Source organism: Mixophyes fleayi, chromosome 7, assembly GCF_038048845.1.
Source record: "Mixophyes fleayi isolate aMixFle1 chromosome 7, aMixFle1.hap1, whole genome shotgun sequence".
Lineage (NCBI taxonomy): Eukaryota > Metazoa > Chordata > Amphibia > Anura > Limnodynastidae > Mixophyes > Mixophyes fleayi.
Window position 1 is genome coordinate 48,458,316 of NC_134408.1, and position 15,910 is coordinate 48,474,225.

Genomic DNA, 15,910 nt, shown 5'->3' on the forward strand with positions numbered 1-15,910 from the left:
CCCTGCGCTAACTAAGTGGCCACCATAGCGGCACTGTCCTATACAGCACCGCCGCGAACGCTTCTTTGACAGCGCCGTGGCTGCTGTATAGGACAGCGCTGCCGAAACTATTATCCATAGTGTTCAAATCACCCCCAATAAGAGTGTAGTTGTCACATTGGGCCAGGGTCTGTAAAAGTCTGTAAAGATAGTATCTAGTATCTACTTTAGGGTCATAGGTATTCACTAGGGTAAATTGACGCTGCTACATTTCAACATCTACTATCAGATAATGGGCTTCATGCTCAGCAATATTGTTCAAAATGATATATTGGAGGTATCTATGAAAAACAAATCACCACACCCCATGCTTTTCTACAGACTGAGGCTGACACAATCACCTAACCAGGAAACATCAAGCCAGGACATCATTTTTTTAAGATGTGTTACAACCCTTTTTCGATTAATTGCAGTGTTTAAACCCAGGAGACCTCTTGAAACCTGGAAATTGTCAGACATTGTGCTGTTTGGTGTGGTCAACCTAACCCAACAGCATCACAATGGTAAGACGGAAGAATATTTCCTAAACCAACCGGACCTTCATACCAGATACAGAGGGAACTCTCACATTGCGCTCTGTCGCCTCCAGACACAAGAGAGCTAATACACTGAGACAAAGATGAAAAATTAGAAAGACTGAACAACACTAGCACAGTAATATCACAAAACACTTCTGCTCCTCATTTTTTATTTTCCCAGCTATAAGAAAAAACTGTGTGGGATTCTATTTACATTATGAGGCAAACGAAATATATGTAGGAGAAAAATAAATTCCTGTAAAGAAGCTATTAAAGTAATTCTATTGTTTTCAAATAAGCATTGCATAGGCAATTGTATTGTGTTTCCTAAGCACAAAGTAATTTATTTTTAGCAGATGTAAAATTTAACAATTCAATACATGATTATAATACAGTACAGCCAATACCAAAAGATAAATACATACCGCTGCGTTCGCATGCGCCCGCTAAGCTGCGCTCCCACAGGTACCAGTGAACAGTATTTCACTCCAGAATACTGTGGTCAGAGAATGACTGAAACCAGTGGGAGCACAGCTATATTATATACACTCAGTGTTACAGAGACAAGAATGCAGATGGTGTGGCTTGCTTCTATTGGTCCAGGTATCAGGAAGGTTCAGAGTGCTGCAGGTCATAGGCCAGTTCAAACCAAAATATCTCTCCAGGGGTTGTGCTCTGACTTTTCCCTCCAAGTCTCCAGTTTCAACTAGTCTATTAGCATTTTATAATTAGTATCACTTTAAGTATTTATTCCATAACATCACTAACTAGAGTATGCAATGCGCGATCTCTTCGACGAATGAACCGGACAACTGCTGATGAATAGGGGATTAAAAAGATACCAGGCATGACACACTTCCTATAACCTGAACCTTAAATAACACTAAAATGTACATATAATCATAATAAATAAACTAATAATAAACTAAATACTATCTGCTCATAAATCACTCTATAACGGAACCAATATGAATATGAAGTATATAAATAACTAAATGTTGTAGTGCGTGTGTGTGTGTATTTTAGCATGCGATCACAGTATGCCACGTGTAGCGTGGCATACTGAGTGCAATCGCATGATAAAACAATATTAACCAATATACTTTCGTTCATCAAATTATACAACTTCGACAAAGCAAAATGTATTCCAATCAAATTTCAATGCGATGATTGGGTGACCGTGAGGTAAACGAGCTAAAAGTAAATTGGTCTTGGCTCCATCAGGGTCCATGAAAAAAAAGCGTGGTACCATTAGCTCCCACCCGCAAATTGGCAGGTCATAGAAGGGCAAAACGTTAATTGCGTTCCACCAGATGACTGCAGACTGGAGAAAATTCTTTGTGTTTTTAAGAGACAGAGAAATCATGAAAGATCAGTATTTTTTTTTATCGTCAGTCAAGTTGAGGTGATATACAGTATGCCGCCAGGATCTTCTCTTTACTCTATAGTCTAAAAATCTGGCGATTACGGATAAGGGGGGATTGGCATCACCTTACCTCTCAGGACCCTCTGGGTTCTTTCAATTTGAACAGGATCTGTGGCAGTGTAGATGCCCAAGCCTTTAATTAAGATAGACCCAAGATAACCCGAAAGATATGGACCCTTTACCGACTCAGGTATCCCCCCCAAACACAGCATATTTCTCCTATTCCTATTTTCAAAGTCCTCCAATATGTCAGACATTGCTTGGAGAGATCAAGATTGAGAATCGATTACAGCTTGATAGGAGTGGTTAGTATCTTCTAAATCGCTCGAACGCTGTTTCAAGTTACCTGAAATCCTAGAGAAATTGGAATCTGCCTGCGCATGGGTGGAATCCAGCACAGTCTGGCGATACTCAAATCTTTAATTTTTCTGGGACAGGATCAGCTTGGAAATCGCCGTGGCTACCGAGCTAAAACCACTACCTGGTCTTCCTGATCAGCCACGTGGGAATCATGGTCATAGCCTAGGGGAGGCTGTGAAGAAGTAAGGGATTTATTAGAAGTATACTCTGATTTGCCCATTTTCGACAGGGTGGAGTGTGCCAAGGATTTAGAAGAAACAGGTTTATTGAGAAATTTGTCCACCACACTTCCAAAAATAGAAAACTGCATATTACGATCACCCAAAAGATATTTTCAGAGTGGGTAACATAAATGTTATAATGCAATTACTATTAGGGGAGGACTTCCCACTAGTGGGAAAGATGTAATAAGTCTAGCTTAAAAGGTGTCACTGTCTCTTATACCTTCAACATATAGAGCCATAACAGGAAGGACTTATCAAGATTAAGAACAATGAAGGTAAATTGATTAAAACAGCTATTAATAAGGGACAGTATCTAGAATAACAGAAAGATTACACAGTATACAGGACTAGGCAGTAACCAGATTATATTTAAACCAAATCAGGCACATAGTAGTGCAAGCAATGTTCTAAAATACCACTAGAGGGCAGCAAAAACTCGCAGTACATGGTTATCTACCTAAACTTATACAGTAAATTACAGTATAGAGTAGAGATGGTCACTGACCCCCGTGTTTTGGTTTTGGATTCGGTTTTGGATCTGGATTACCGTCGTGTTTTGGTTTTGGTTTTGCAAAACCGCCATTGCGTGTTTTGGTTTTGGTTTTGTTTGGTTTTGTTTTGCTATTTTTTGGGAAAATCCATGTTTTTGGGCCTAAATTAACCCAATTTAGTGCTCCAACTGTTTTAGAGACAAGTAATCTAATTGTTGAGGTAATAAATCATCCAAAAAAACAGTTTAATTCTTCGTTGGTAGGCCTATTCTACACACAAAACAGATTGTCTTCCTCTCCATCTATGCATATTGGCAATGCAGCCATCGTCTTTGAATGTATATTACACCCTACACTTATAGTTAAATATGTAAAGAAATGGAAAAAGCCAGTTTGGTTTCTGTCTCTCAAGGCCCCCCTCCACTTGTATAAAATACCAAAAAATTCAGCCATTATAGACTGTACAATATTAATTGACATGGAGAAAGCCAGTTTGGTTTCTGTCTCTCAAGGCCCCCCTCCACTTGTATAAAATACCAAAAAATTCAGCCATTATAGACTGTACAATATTAATTGACATGGAGAAAGCCAGTTTGGTTTCTGTCTCTCAAGGCCCCCCTCCACTTGTATAAAATACCAAAAAATTCAGCCATTATAGACTGTACAATATTAATTGACATGGAAAAAGCCAGTTTGGTTTCTGTCTCTCTAGGCCCCCCTCCACTTGTATAAAATACCCAAAAATTCAGCCATTATAGACTGTACAATATTATGAAAAATGGACAAAGCCAGTTTAGGGTCACTCTGTCTATGACACCCTACCCTTAAGGATAAATTGCCCTAACAGCAGCCTTTCAAGATGGTATGTGATATGGAAATGCCACAAGTCCCTTTCCTCTTTGGGGGTAGATTGCACCCTACACTTACATAGAAAGTTTTAAAAAGATGTTATCGGCATCATCTTCAGCTTAATCCTCACCCTCATCAGTGTGTACGTCATCATCACAGACTATCAATTCATCGCCGCTTGAATCCGCCATTAGAGAACAGTCAGTGCTTGGATGTCTTGGATGGTGAAGGCCTTCCTCGTGGAAGATGTAGTTCATTTTTATAAACATCATTTTCTCCACATTTTTGGGAAGTAACCTTCTACGGCGATCACTGACTAAGTTCCCTGCTGTGCTGAACACTCGTTCAGAGTACACACTGGAGGGTGGGCAGCTTAGGTATTGCAAAGCAAGTTTGTACATGGGTTTCCAAATGGCCTGCTTTTCTTCCCAGTAAGGAAAGGGACTGTCTGACATTTCCATATCAACTACCTCTTGAAAGTAATCCTCCACCATCCTTTGCATGTTTATACTCATATTGGATGGAGTTATGGGCAAAGTGACACATTTTTTTTAATAAATCCTTCAAACCAGCCCAGATGTTAAATTGTTCTCGTCTGCCCCCTGTGTCTTCCCTGCTTCTTTTTTGGAAATTTAATTTTTTACGAGCAACAGCTTGAGAAAGTGAAGGAGGACACGTCGTCAAGCCGAGGCCCAGTTCAGCGGCCAACTTGCTGAGCAATAGCTCCTTGCAAAAGTTCACATCTCGCTCATTTACAAGTAAAGACTCAATGTAGGTTTTAAACCTTGGATCAAGCACAGTGGCCAAAACGTACTGATCCGAGTTCAAGATCTTAATAACTCGAGGATCATTGTGAAGCGAATTAAGTACTTGATCGACAAGGCCAACATACTTTGCTGAATTGCTTGCTTTCAGCTCCTCCTTCATTTTCTCAAGCTGCTTTTCCAATAGTCTAATTAAAGGAATGACTTGGCTCAAACTAGCAGAGTCAGCACTGACCTCACATGTCACAACTTCAAATGATTTCAGCACCTTGCACAGCACTGAAAGGATTCCCCACTGTGCAAGAGTGAAATACATCCCCCCTCCTTTCCCAATGTCATGACTTGTGCAATATGCTTGGATGGCTTTGCGCTGTTCCTCCATCCTCTGAAGCATGTACAGGGTGGAATTCCACCGAGTTACCACCTCTTGCTTAAGTTGGTGGCAAGGCAAGTTAAACTGCTCTTGGAGTTGCTGTAATCTCCTACATGCTGTGGCTGAATGCCTGAAATGGCCTGAAATTTTACGGGCCACCGAAAGCATCTCCTGCACCTCACGGTTATTTCGTAGGAAGCTCTGCACCACCAAGTTGATGGTGTGAGCAAAACAGGGAATATGTTGGAAATCACCCAGCTGTAATGCTCGCACTATATTGTTGGCGTTATCTGAAATGACATACCCTGGGGAGAGTCCGAGTGGTATAAGCCATGCATCAATCACATCTCTCAGTTTGCGTAACAAATTGTCAGCCGTATGCCTGTTAGTGAAGCCGGTGATACAAAGAGTGGCCTGCCTGTGACAAATGTTACGTAGTGGTGTACATGCTGCTGCTGTTCCTGCTGGTGAAGGTGAATGACCAACCCAGTGGGCTGTCACAGTCATATAGTCTTTGGTTTGGCCACTTCCACTTGTCCACATATCTGTGGTTAAGTGAACAGTGGGCAGAATGGCATTTTTCAGCGCAATCTCTACATTTTTACACACTTTTTGGTATAGTTGTGGAATAGCTTTACGGGAGAAATGGTGTCGCGATGGAATTCTGTAACGCGGACACAAAACCTCAATTAACTGTGAAAAACCAGCTGCGTTTATTGTGGAGATTGGACGCAGATCTAACACTAACATTGCAGCCATGGCGTCTGTGATTCGCTTGGCGACTGGGTGACTGCTGTCATATTTGCTTCCCCTCGCAAATGATTGTTTCACAGTTAATTGCTGAAATGTAGGACTGCTCATTTTATTCACCTGCCTCTGGGATGACGATTCACCCCCAGCAGCAGCAACAGCAGCAGCAGGACTAACGCTTTCTTCAGAGGAATCAATAATAGTGCCGGAGTCATCCAGCCTTAAGTGGGATGCCGGGCTAACTCCGAGCGCTACTGAGGATATTGATGAGGATGGTGTGGTGGGTGTATTTTGTAGCCGTCGGTATGTCGGTGAGCGGAGGGTCTTAGCTGATGAGGGAGTGCTTGTATTCTTTTGGGAAGAACTTTCAGCTTTTCCCAACACTTTGCCATGAACTCTCGTTAAATGGCGTAACATAGACGAGGTTCCAAGATGGTTAAGGTCCCTCCCTCGACTGACTGTGGCTTCACATACACTACAAATGGCTATACAATTGTTGTCTGGATTTGGGTAGAAATAATTCCACACATAAGAAGTGGATTTTTTTGTTTTATGCCCAGGCATGACAATGGCCTTTTTCTTGTCACGTGCCAGAACTGCTGCCACTGGTGCAGGACTTACACAAACAACCTCATCCTCATCAACATCCTCATTAGCGCCCTCGTCGCCTACACAAATCTCCCCCTCATCCTCTTCTAATTCCAAAGTGGCATCCTCAATTTGGGTATCACCGGCTACACTCGGGCTATTAAGGCACACATCAGCAGAATGCTCACGATTAGACATCCCACTGTTGGATGGACTCTCCACAGGGATTGTTGTCATTTGTGAATCAGAGCAAATATTCTCCTGTAATGCCTCACTGTTATCTTGCAGCTCGGCTTTGACGCGTAACAGTAGTTGTGCACCAACTGTAGGCTGGGTAACTTTTTGGGATCTGCCACTAATAGCCAAAGGTGAAGGCCTCATTCTCTCTTTGCCACTGCGTGTGTAGAATGGCATGCTTGCAATTTTTTTTTTATCGTCACTTAACTTTTGCTCAGTTACACTTCTTTTTCGCTTCAATACAGTAATTTTTTTTTTGGTTTTTGTTTTTTGCACTAATTTGAAAACACTCTGTTGTTTGACATCGCCTTGGCCAGATGACGTACTGGGAACACTAACATCAGGACTGGTGACAGAACCTGGTTGTTCATTTAGATCATATGTGGACTGCTTTGAATCCATTCTGAGCGCAAACCACTGGGGAGTGCTAAAAATTATTTAGTAGATTCTGCTGACAGTTATGACTTTTGACAGCCAGAAATATTAATGCACAATTAGGGAGGACACCCCAAAAGCACTGAGGAGTGCTAAAAATTATTTAGTAGATTCTGCTGACAGTTATGACTTTTGACAGCCAGAAATATTAATGCACAATTAGGGAGGACACCCCAAAAACACTGAGGAGTGCTAAAAATTATTTATTAGATACTGCTGACAGATATGACTTTTGACAGCCAGAAATATTAATGCACAATTAGGGAGGACACCCCAAAAACACTGAGGAGTGCTAAAAATTATTTAGTAGATACTGCTGACAGATATGACTTTTGACAGCCAGAAATATTAATGCACAATTAGGGAGGACACCCCAAAAACACTGAGGAGTGCTAAAAATTATTTAGTAGATACTGCTGACAGATATGACTTTTGACAGCCAGAAATATTAATGCACAATTAGGGAGGACACCCCAAAAGCACTGAGGAGTGCTACAAATTATTTAGTAGATACTGCTGACAGATATGACTTTTGACAGCCAGAAATATTAATGCACAATTAGGGAGGACACCCCAAAAACACTGAGGTGTGCTACAAATTATTTAGTAGATACTGCTGACAGATATGACTTTTGACAGCCAGAAATATTAATGCACAATTATGGGGGACACCCCAAAAGCGCTGGGGAGTGCCAAATATGAAGAAAAAATAATAAACCTCTATCCTCCTCTCTGCACTAGCGATTTTGGTTAGAGCAATTGCAAGAACAATATTGTATTCTCTGTCCCTGCTCTAATTAGCCTATGACTACACCCTGCTCTCTCCCTCTGTCAAATGGCGATGGATTACTGTGGAGGCGTGTATTTATAAAGTTGAAGTATCGCGAGAACCGAGTCCCGAGATCCGACAACGTCACAATGACGTTCGGCCTCGATTTGGATTCGGAATGGGCGGGAGAGTACCGAGCTGCTCAGCTCGGTACTCGGATACCCAAAGTTCGGGTGGGTTCGGTTCTCAGAGAACCGGACCCGCCCATCTCTAGTATAGAGTAATACAAAAATGTAAACTTAAAGTGTTATGCTTTGAGAATTCTTGGCCCCCGATGAGTCTGGATCAGATATTAACAGGATATCACAAAAAGTTATTCAAGTGTACCAATAAGTGCAGTCCAAATTCACCATGTCAAGCTGACCTATTGTAAGTTAACCTGTGCAGTCAACAGGTACTAGGAGAGCAAAAAGGTTTGTGGGAACAAAGGGTGTAATAGCAGGATATCCAGAAACTAAAATCACAGAAATTTAGCAGCGCAGCTTGCAGTAGTCTGTGATGCAACACTCAAGGACTGCCAGTACACTGAAAGTCAATGGTACTTGAGAAGCTTTCGACAATCACTACAAGTAAGCAGCAGGAGGTAAATGTATCAAGGTCCAATTTTTTCAAATTGCGTCAAATCGCGGGCGATAACCCACGATTTAGGGTCCCCAAGTTGCCAGATGTATTAAACTGAGATTTTTACTCTGATCTTTAAAATCGCTTTTCAACTTCTGGCGCTTTGCTGCGATGTCAAACACTCCTGTGTTTAGCTAACTCTCCTGTGTTTCCTGCGTGTTTAATAAACACATCACTGTTACACTGTTCTGCCTATACAGCCGGAGCTCCGGCAGCTGTCAAATGTTTAAAAATAGGTACAAGTTAAAAGAAAAAAAGTGTGGGCCCCCCCCGTCCTACCACTATTAAACCTAGTGCTGCCACCCTTCTGCTGGTTACGTGAAAATCGAGTGCGTGGTGTCCCCCCCGATTTTCATACAACCAATACTAGGCAAACCAGCCATAGCAACCAGAGTATAGCTATTATTCTCTAAAACAAACTAGATAAATTATAGCTAGAATCTGATTGGTTGCTATGGGCAACAACTCCACTTACCTTTTTAGAAGGTATGATACATTTACACCTGGGTCTGGTTCAGATATTTGGGTGGGGTGGAGGGCTACCATGCTACTGTCAGGATTCAAACCCAGGGCTTCTGCCTCCGTGGACTGCTGCTCTGCTGACAGAGCTATTCTAGCTGCTGGGCAGTTCCTTGCCTTTATCCTGTGCTCAAGATCAGTTCCAGTGATCTCCTGATATTCCAGCATGCCTTAGCTCCACCCCCTGACTTCCTATAAAAGCCCGGCCATTTCCTGTCTCCAGTGCCTGATTATTGTGCTCCTTGCCAGTGATCTAGCTCCTGTTCCTGTTGCTTCTCTTACCTGCAGGCATCTTGTGTACCGACCTCAGCTTTTCCTCAACTTCGGTTCTTCCCTGACCTCATTGCCTCTCTGTGCACCGTACCTGGCTACGTTTGGCTATTCTTATATTATAATTATTTATTATTATTATAATCTCCTGTTGGCCAGCCTTCCTCCCTGCCACTGGGCTGTTATCCAGTCTCCGGACCGTGACAGCTTCACTGTCCATTTTTATTTATATACAGAGCTTTATCCATGCATTCAATAACCAATTAATTTCAATGTGGTTTCTACATGTAACACACATGCTGGAAATCCCATTGAAATGAATGGGCCATTGAAATAAATCGGAAAAATTTGGTACCATTTGCATTCTGAATTTATTAACAAAACATGTGAATGTGTCTAGAGCAGGGCCGGTGCAAGGTTGCTTGACACCCTAGGCAAAGCCTCAGTTTATCGCCCCGTCTCCCCCAATACCCACTTCCTAGCCCATCACACACTTGATATTTATAAAATAAAAATATTAATTCTAACCTCCTCCTGGCTGGCTGGAGAGTCTACAATGCAGATGCACCGATGCAGAATGCTGTCCAGGCTCCATTGCTGCCCAGAAGCAAACACAGGATTTTTAGAGGGGAGGATCCAAATGTTAGATTTCAGAACAAAGCAAAAAAAAACATGACATCACACACGTGTTACTCACTCACATGTCCCCCGCTGTGCCACAACCTGCCCCCCAGCATGTCTTTCATGCCACCCCCACCCTACTCAGCTTTTTTCACACATGTCCCAATCCATCTGTGTAACCTCATTAGCAGTTTTGACCAATGACCTATGATCATAATTCCTTTGGCAAAACTTGTCGATCACCACAACAGAACATTACATTACTCTACTTCAGAAGAGATAATTCTTTTATCCCTCAAACTGACTTTTAGATAGACAAGTAAAAAGAGAGGGGAATGAATACCAGATCTTACCAACTTATTATTACAAACAAGGAATAAACTAGTTACATACCCATCATCTTCTTGAATGACCTTAACTCTTAATACGGTTCTGCAACATTGTACTCCTATGTCAATTCTATTTAATTTTGTTGCTGAAATAAAAAAACAATTCCTAAAGTCATAGTTTTGTAGAAGAGGCACACAATAACAGTATTCCTTAATCAGTATGGTTTTTAAAAGTTTCAATAAAAACTAAATACTAGAGTTGGATAGACTCAGATCTTAAATCAAATGTGTTTTCAGAAACTATAAATCTTCACTACGTGGAATAGATGTAAACAAACTAACTAACGTCTAAATATCAAGAAATAAATATCAATCCAGCCAATCGACAAAACATAAATAGCTAATGGTTAAAGGAGTGCTCCTCCCTTGACACAATGGGCCTCCCAGATGGTTGGTGCTAATGTTATTCTTAGAAACTTTAGGCAAAATACACAATACAGGTATTCTGGAGTATTCAATCAGTAATACTTGGTCAATAGTACCACAATTCATGTTATTTTTAATAAACAATCAATTTCTCTGTTAAATGCTACAGAAGGATCACTGTTCAATTTCAAATATGTATCTGTATCATTCTATTGTCTTAAACCTTCAATGATATTGTAATTTATCCCGCACTACAATCCAGGCCTCCTCATCTGCTTCTTTATAACAATAGTTCATGCAATAATATCGCAAGGCTTTATAGAATTTGTAGAAACCACTATTCGAAACATGGGTCCCTAGAGAAGATAAAAGCTTTAAAGATGCATCTCCATATCTGCTCGTTCTTTCCAAAATTGTGATTGTAGGGGCGCACGGAGGATTTTTCAGGGGGGGGGGGAGGAGTTTCCTCCGCCCTCGAAAAAAAATAATTCCTAGAGACCTGCCACGCAGCTCCATTTCGGCTGCACTGTAGTATACAGCAGCCGCGGCGCTGTCAAAGAAGCGTCCGCGGCGGTGCTGTATACAATACAGCACCGCCGCGGTTGCTTCTTAGACAGCGCCGCGGCTGCTGTATACTACAGTGCCGATATGTAGGGCACTTTTTAGCGGAGGGGGGGTGTTTCTGGAGAACCAGAAACCCCCCCTGCGTGCGCCACTGGATTGATTTGTTATATGTTTTCTATCTTTGTTCTGAATAAGTTTGAACACAATATAATCTTTTAAAGTGTGTATATGTGCCAAGAGCTAAACAAAATCTTTAAAATTGCTACAAAATCATAAATTATTACAAAATGTACATTTGCTTCTCTCCACCGTAGCACAATAGTTCAGCCCCAGTAGTGAGACTACCCCAGAAGTAGTGTATAGATTTTATGTGGGAGTTTGGGCCTACTTACCACCTTCTGGTAGTGTCTTAATACTATATGGTATCTGTCTTAGGCCTAATCATGACCACCCAGTGTAGGCCTCATCTCCAAAGACTAAAATAGTATCAGCACCCAGGTGACTCATCAACCCAAAGGAGACACTAAAGGGTATCGGTCTCATTCATTAGCCCACCTTCCAGAGCCCAGTAATGTCCAGCATAGGACTTTTAGTTTCTGTGAGGGGAGTTGCTATTTTTCGCTAATGCGATCATTGTCTAAGCCAAAAAATTACTACATGACTGAATGAATTTACAGTTATTTTTATAGTGAAAAAGGATGACATCATCTGAGGTTATGTTAAGAACCTCCATGATAAGATTTGTTCTATATATTTTATCAAAACTGGTGAAAAGGGACAATTTTACAATATTGAATGGAACTAATTTTAACCATATTAATTTTTTCCCCTTTAAGTTAATGGCCATAATGTGTATGTAGTTTTACTTCTAATATTATTTTCATATATATTTATTACTAGCAGAATACCCGGTGTTGCCCGGGATTTAAAGAATGTTTATTTACAAAAATCAATCTAAATATTAAACATACATGTAAATATCATGTTAAATTGGACCAGTAGAAGGTGAAAAGTGAAAATGTAAAACTGTATTTGAACTGTATATGATGGAACGAACCAATAAACAATTACTTCAAAACAGCTTGATAAACTATATTTCTCGTTTCTCGATTTTCTTTTCTTTCGTGGGATTTTATTATTTCAAGTTCATGCGTTCCAGGAATGAACAATAAAATATTAAGGAAGATAATATGTGCACAACTGCTAACACATTTGTAAAAGAAAAGAAAAATACATAGGAAGACAGAAGGACAGCAGTCTCCAGGCCTCAGCTAGAGCCACTGTTGCCATGGTGACGTGGCATCAACTTCCTGTATGCCATGTGGCGTGATATGAATTGGGGATACTATGTGTGGCGTGATATCAACTGGGGGTACTATGTGTGGCATAATGTGAATTGGTGGCAATACTGTGCGGCATAATATGATCTTGGGGTACTATGTGTAGCATAATATGATCTTGGGGTACTATGTGTAGCATAATATGATCTGGAGGTACTATGTAGCATAATATGATCTGGGGGTACTATGTGTAGCATAATATGATCTGGGGGTACTATGTGTAGCATAATATGATCTGGGGGTACTATGTGTAGCATAATATGATCTGGGGGTACTATGTGTAGCATATGATCTGGGGGTACTATGTGTAGCATAATATGATCTGGGGGTACTATGTGTGGTGTAATATGGAGTATGTAATGTAATATACCCCGCACGATACATTGGGACGGGGGGGGGGGGGGGCAGACTCTTTCGTTTGTACTGGGCCCCACAATTTCTGATGGCAGCCCTGTAGATCGGTACAAGGTGTCGGCAACACCCAGCCAATCCGACCGATACTAACTGTTGTTTCTGGGTGTTTGGACTAGGCCAGCAGGTCGTAGCCTCCAATTTAGCAGCATCTGACCGTAGTACCCCCCCAATCTGTGTCCTAAATATATATTTGGTTTAATTATAAGGTCTGCATATGTATTGTCTCAGATAGTAATTAATTAAATGTTACAATGTGTCAAAACGATGTGTATGTCTGTAGCTCAGCCCTCATCCAGCCAGACATCTCTTATAGTCGTCAGAGGATAAATCATTGAAAATTTTCTGTTCGCTTTTCACACCAAACAGCAGAACCACAAATTGGTACAGGCCAAAATGAGTGTTACAGTGAGTGTTACAACGAGTGTTACAACGAGTGTTACAACGAGTATTACAACGAGTGTTACAACGAGTGTTACAACGAGTGTTACAACGAGTGTTACAGTGACATTTTCTTCCATTAGTGTAACTCACTGTAGAGGAATCAAAGCTAATATATGACTATTTGCTGTGGTTTATGTGCACTATTTGTGTCAAGATTAAGTTCTAGCAGCTTTAGCACTCTATTGCTCAAATAATAATATTATTGTCCATCTTACCTACATATAACATATTGGCACCTGCGCCTGGGATTTATTCTATTAACCAAATAGAATGCAAGACAATAAATAATGCTGAGGTGGTTTGGGTCATTAATTGAATGTGGGGCTGAGTGTGGGGAGGAGGGCTATCTATTGAATGTGAATATTAATTATTTAATGCTAGGAATGGTCGTGGGAAATGGATGTATTAAATGTAAATGCTGGGGCTGTTTGGAGGGAGGGTAATAGGTTTATTTATCAAATGTGAGCACTATTATTTTAATGTTGAGGCTGGAAAGAGGCCTAATTATTAAATGTGGGTGCTGTTGATTTAATGGCAGGGATGGCTGGCGTTTCTAAATGTACCCATTATTTTTTCCAAATAGGGCCCTCAACATTCCAGGATCCAGACAAGCCGCAACTAAAGAAACCAGCAGCCACAGGTGGTAAATGTGACAACAACAGGTAGGACAGTCTGTCAAATGTTCTGAGTCTACTGCAGGCTTGGCTAACCTGTGGTACTCCAGGTGTTTTGAAACTACAAGTCCCAGCATACCCTTACAGCAATAAGCTGCTATATATTGGCAAAGCATGCTGGGGCTTGTAGTTTCACAACACCTGGAGTACCACAGGTTAGCCAAACCTGGTCTAGTGGGACAATCCTGATTTTTGGTGACTGTTCTGCCCAATCTAAGGGGCAGGTCAAGACTGTGTATTCTTTATACACACACTGTATGCTTTATATACTACACTAAGGCGCTAGCTGTCCTTCGTGAACTGACCACTCCCTGTCTAGTGTCAGGTCCCGCCTCTATGATGGCTGACCACACCCCCTCTGGTGGGCCCCTAGTGTTGCAGTCCCCCGGTGGGCCTTTCATGCCCCAGTCCGACACTGTCAGACAGCATGCCTTTGTAATAGCATCACATTGTGCCCCTCTCCATGTCTCCCTCCCACTGCCCCTCTCCATGTCTCTCTCCCACTGCCCCTCTCCATGTCTCCCTCCCAGTGCCCCTCTCCATGTCTCCCTCCCAGTGACCCTCTCCATGTCTCCCTCCCAGTGACCCTCTCCATGTCTCCCTCCCAGTGCCCCTCTCCATGTCTCCCTCTCAGTGCCCCTCTCCATGTCTCCCTCCCAGTGCCCCTCTCCATGTCTCTCTCACAGTGACCCTCTCCATGTCTCCCTCCCAGTGACCCTCTCCATGTCTCCCTCCCAGTGACCCTCTCCATGTCTCCCTCCCAGTGCCCCTCTTCATGTCTCCCTCCCAGTGCCCCTCATCGTGTCTCCCTCCCAGTGCCCCTCTTCATGTCTCCCTCCCAGTGCTCATCTCCATCGCAAGGCTGCCTGTTGCTGAATGGGGTCCAACTCAGACAGGAAGTATAAGCTTCCCATCTGATCGATCTGAGCAGCGAGTAGTGATGCTGCAGAACTGCACCAGTGACCACATGGTAAGTGAGGGGGCCTCAATGAGACCTCTAGGGGAGACCACAATCATCATAATTATCATTTATATAGCACCAACATATTCCGTAGCGCTTTACAATTGGGGACAAACATAGTAAACTAATAAACAAACTGGGTAAAACAGACAAAGAGGTGAGAAGGACCTGCTCGCAAGCTTTCAATTATTATTATTAATTATTATTAATTTTTATTTATAAGGCGCCACAAGGCATCCGCAGCGCCGTACAGGGACAAACAAATTACAATACAATGGGAGACAGCACAGTACAGTAAACAGTAAGCACAGTAACTCAGTAAGCTCAATGCACAGCTAGAGAGGGCGGGGAAGGGGGAGGGAGGATCCGCAAATGACGAGGCCCAAGAAGGAGGGCGCGGAAGACAGGGAGACCCCCAGGGGGGAGGAAGCGAGAGTGGACGTGGGGTGGAGGACCCTTGAGGAGGAGGGCTAAGTAGCTGGAGAGCAGAGTTAAAAGTGGTGGAAACAGGAGGAGAGATGGCCCTGTACAATCTAAGGGGAGGGTTGGACAGACAGAGAGACACAGGGGAGAGAGGGAGAGTAGGGGGATGGAGGCAGAAGATAAGGTAGGTAGTTAAGTGGGAGACAGAAAGGCTTTAAGAAAAAGGTGGGTTTTTAGGGCCCGTTTGAAACTGGACAGATTAGGGGAAGTTCTGATAGAGGGAGGGAGCTTGTTCCAGTGGAGGGGGGCAGCGCGGGCGAAGTCTTGGAAACGCGCGTGGGAGGAGGTTATAAGGGGGGAAGAGAGGCGACGATCAGAGGCAGAACAGAGAGGGCGGGATGGAGCATGAATAGAGAGGAGGGTG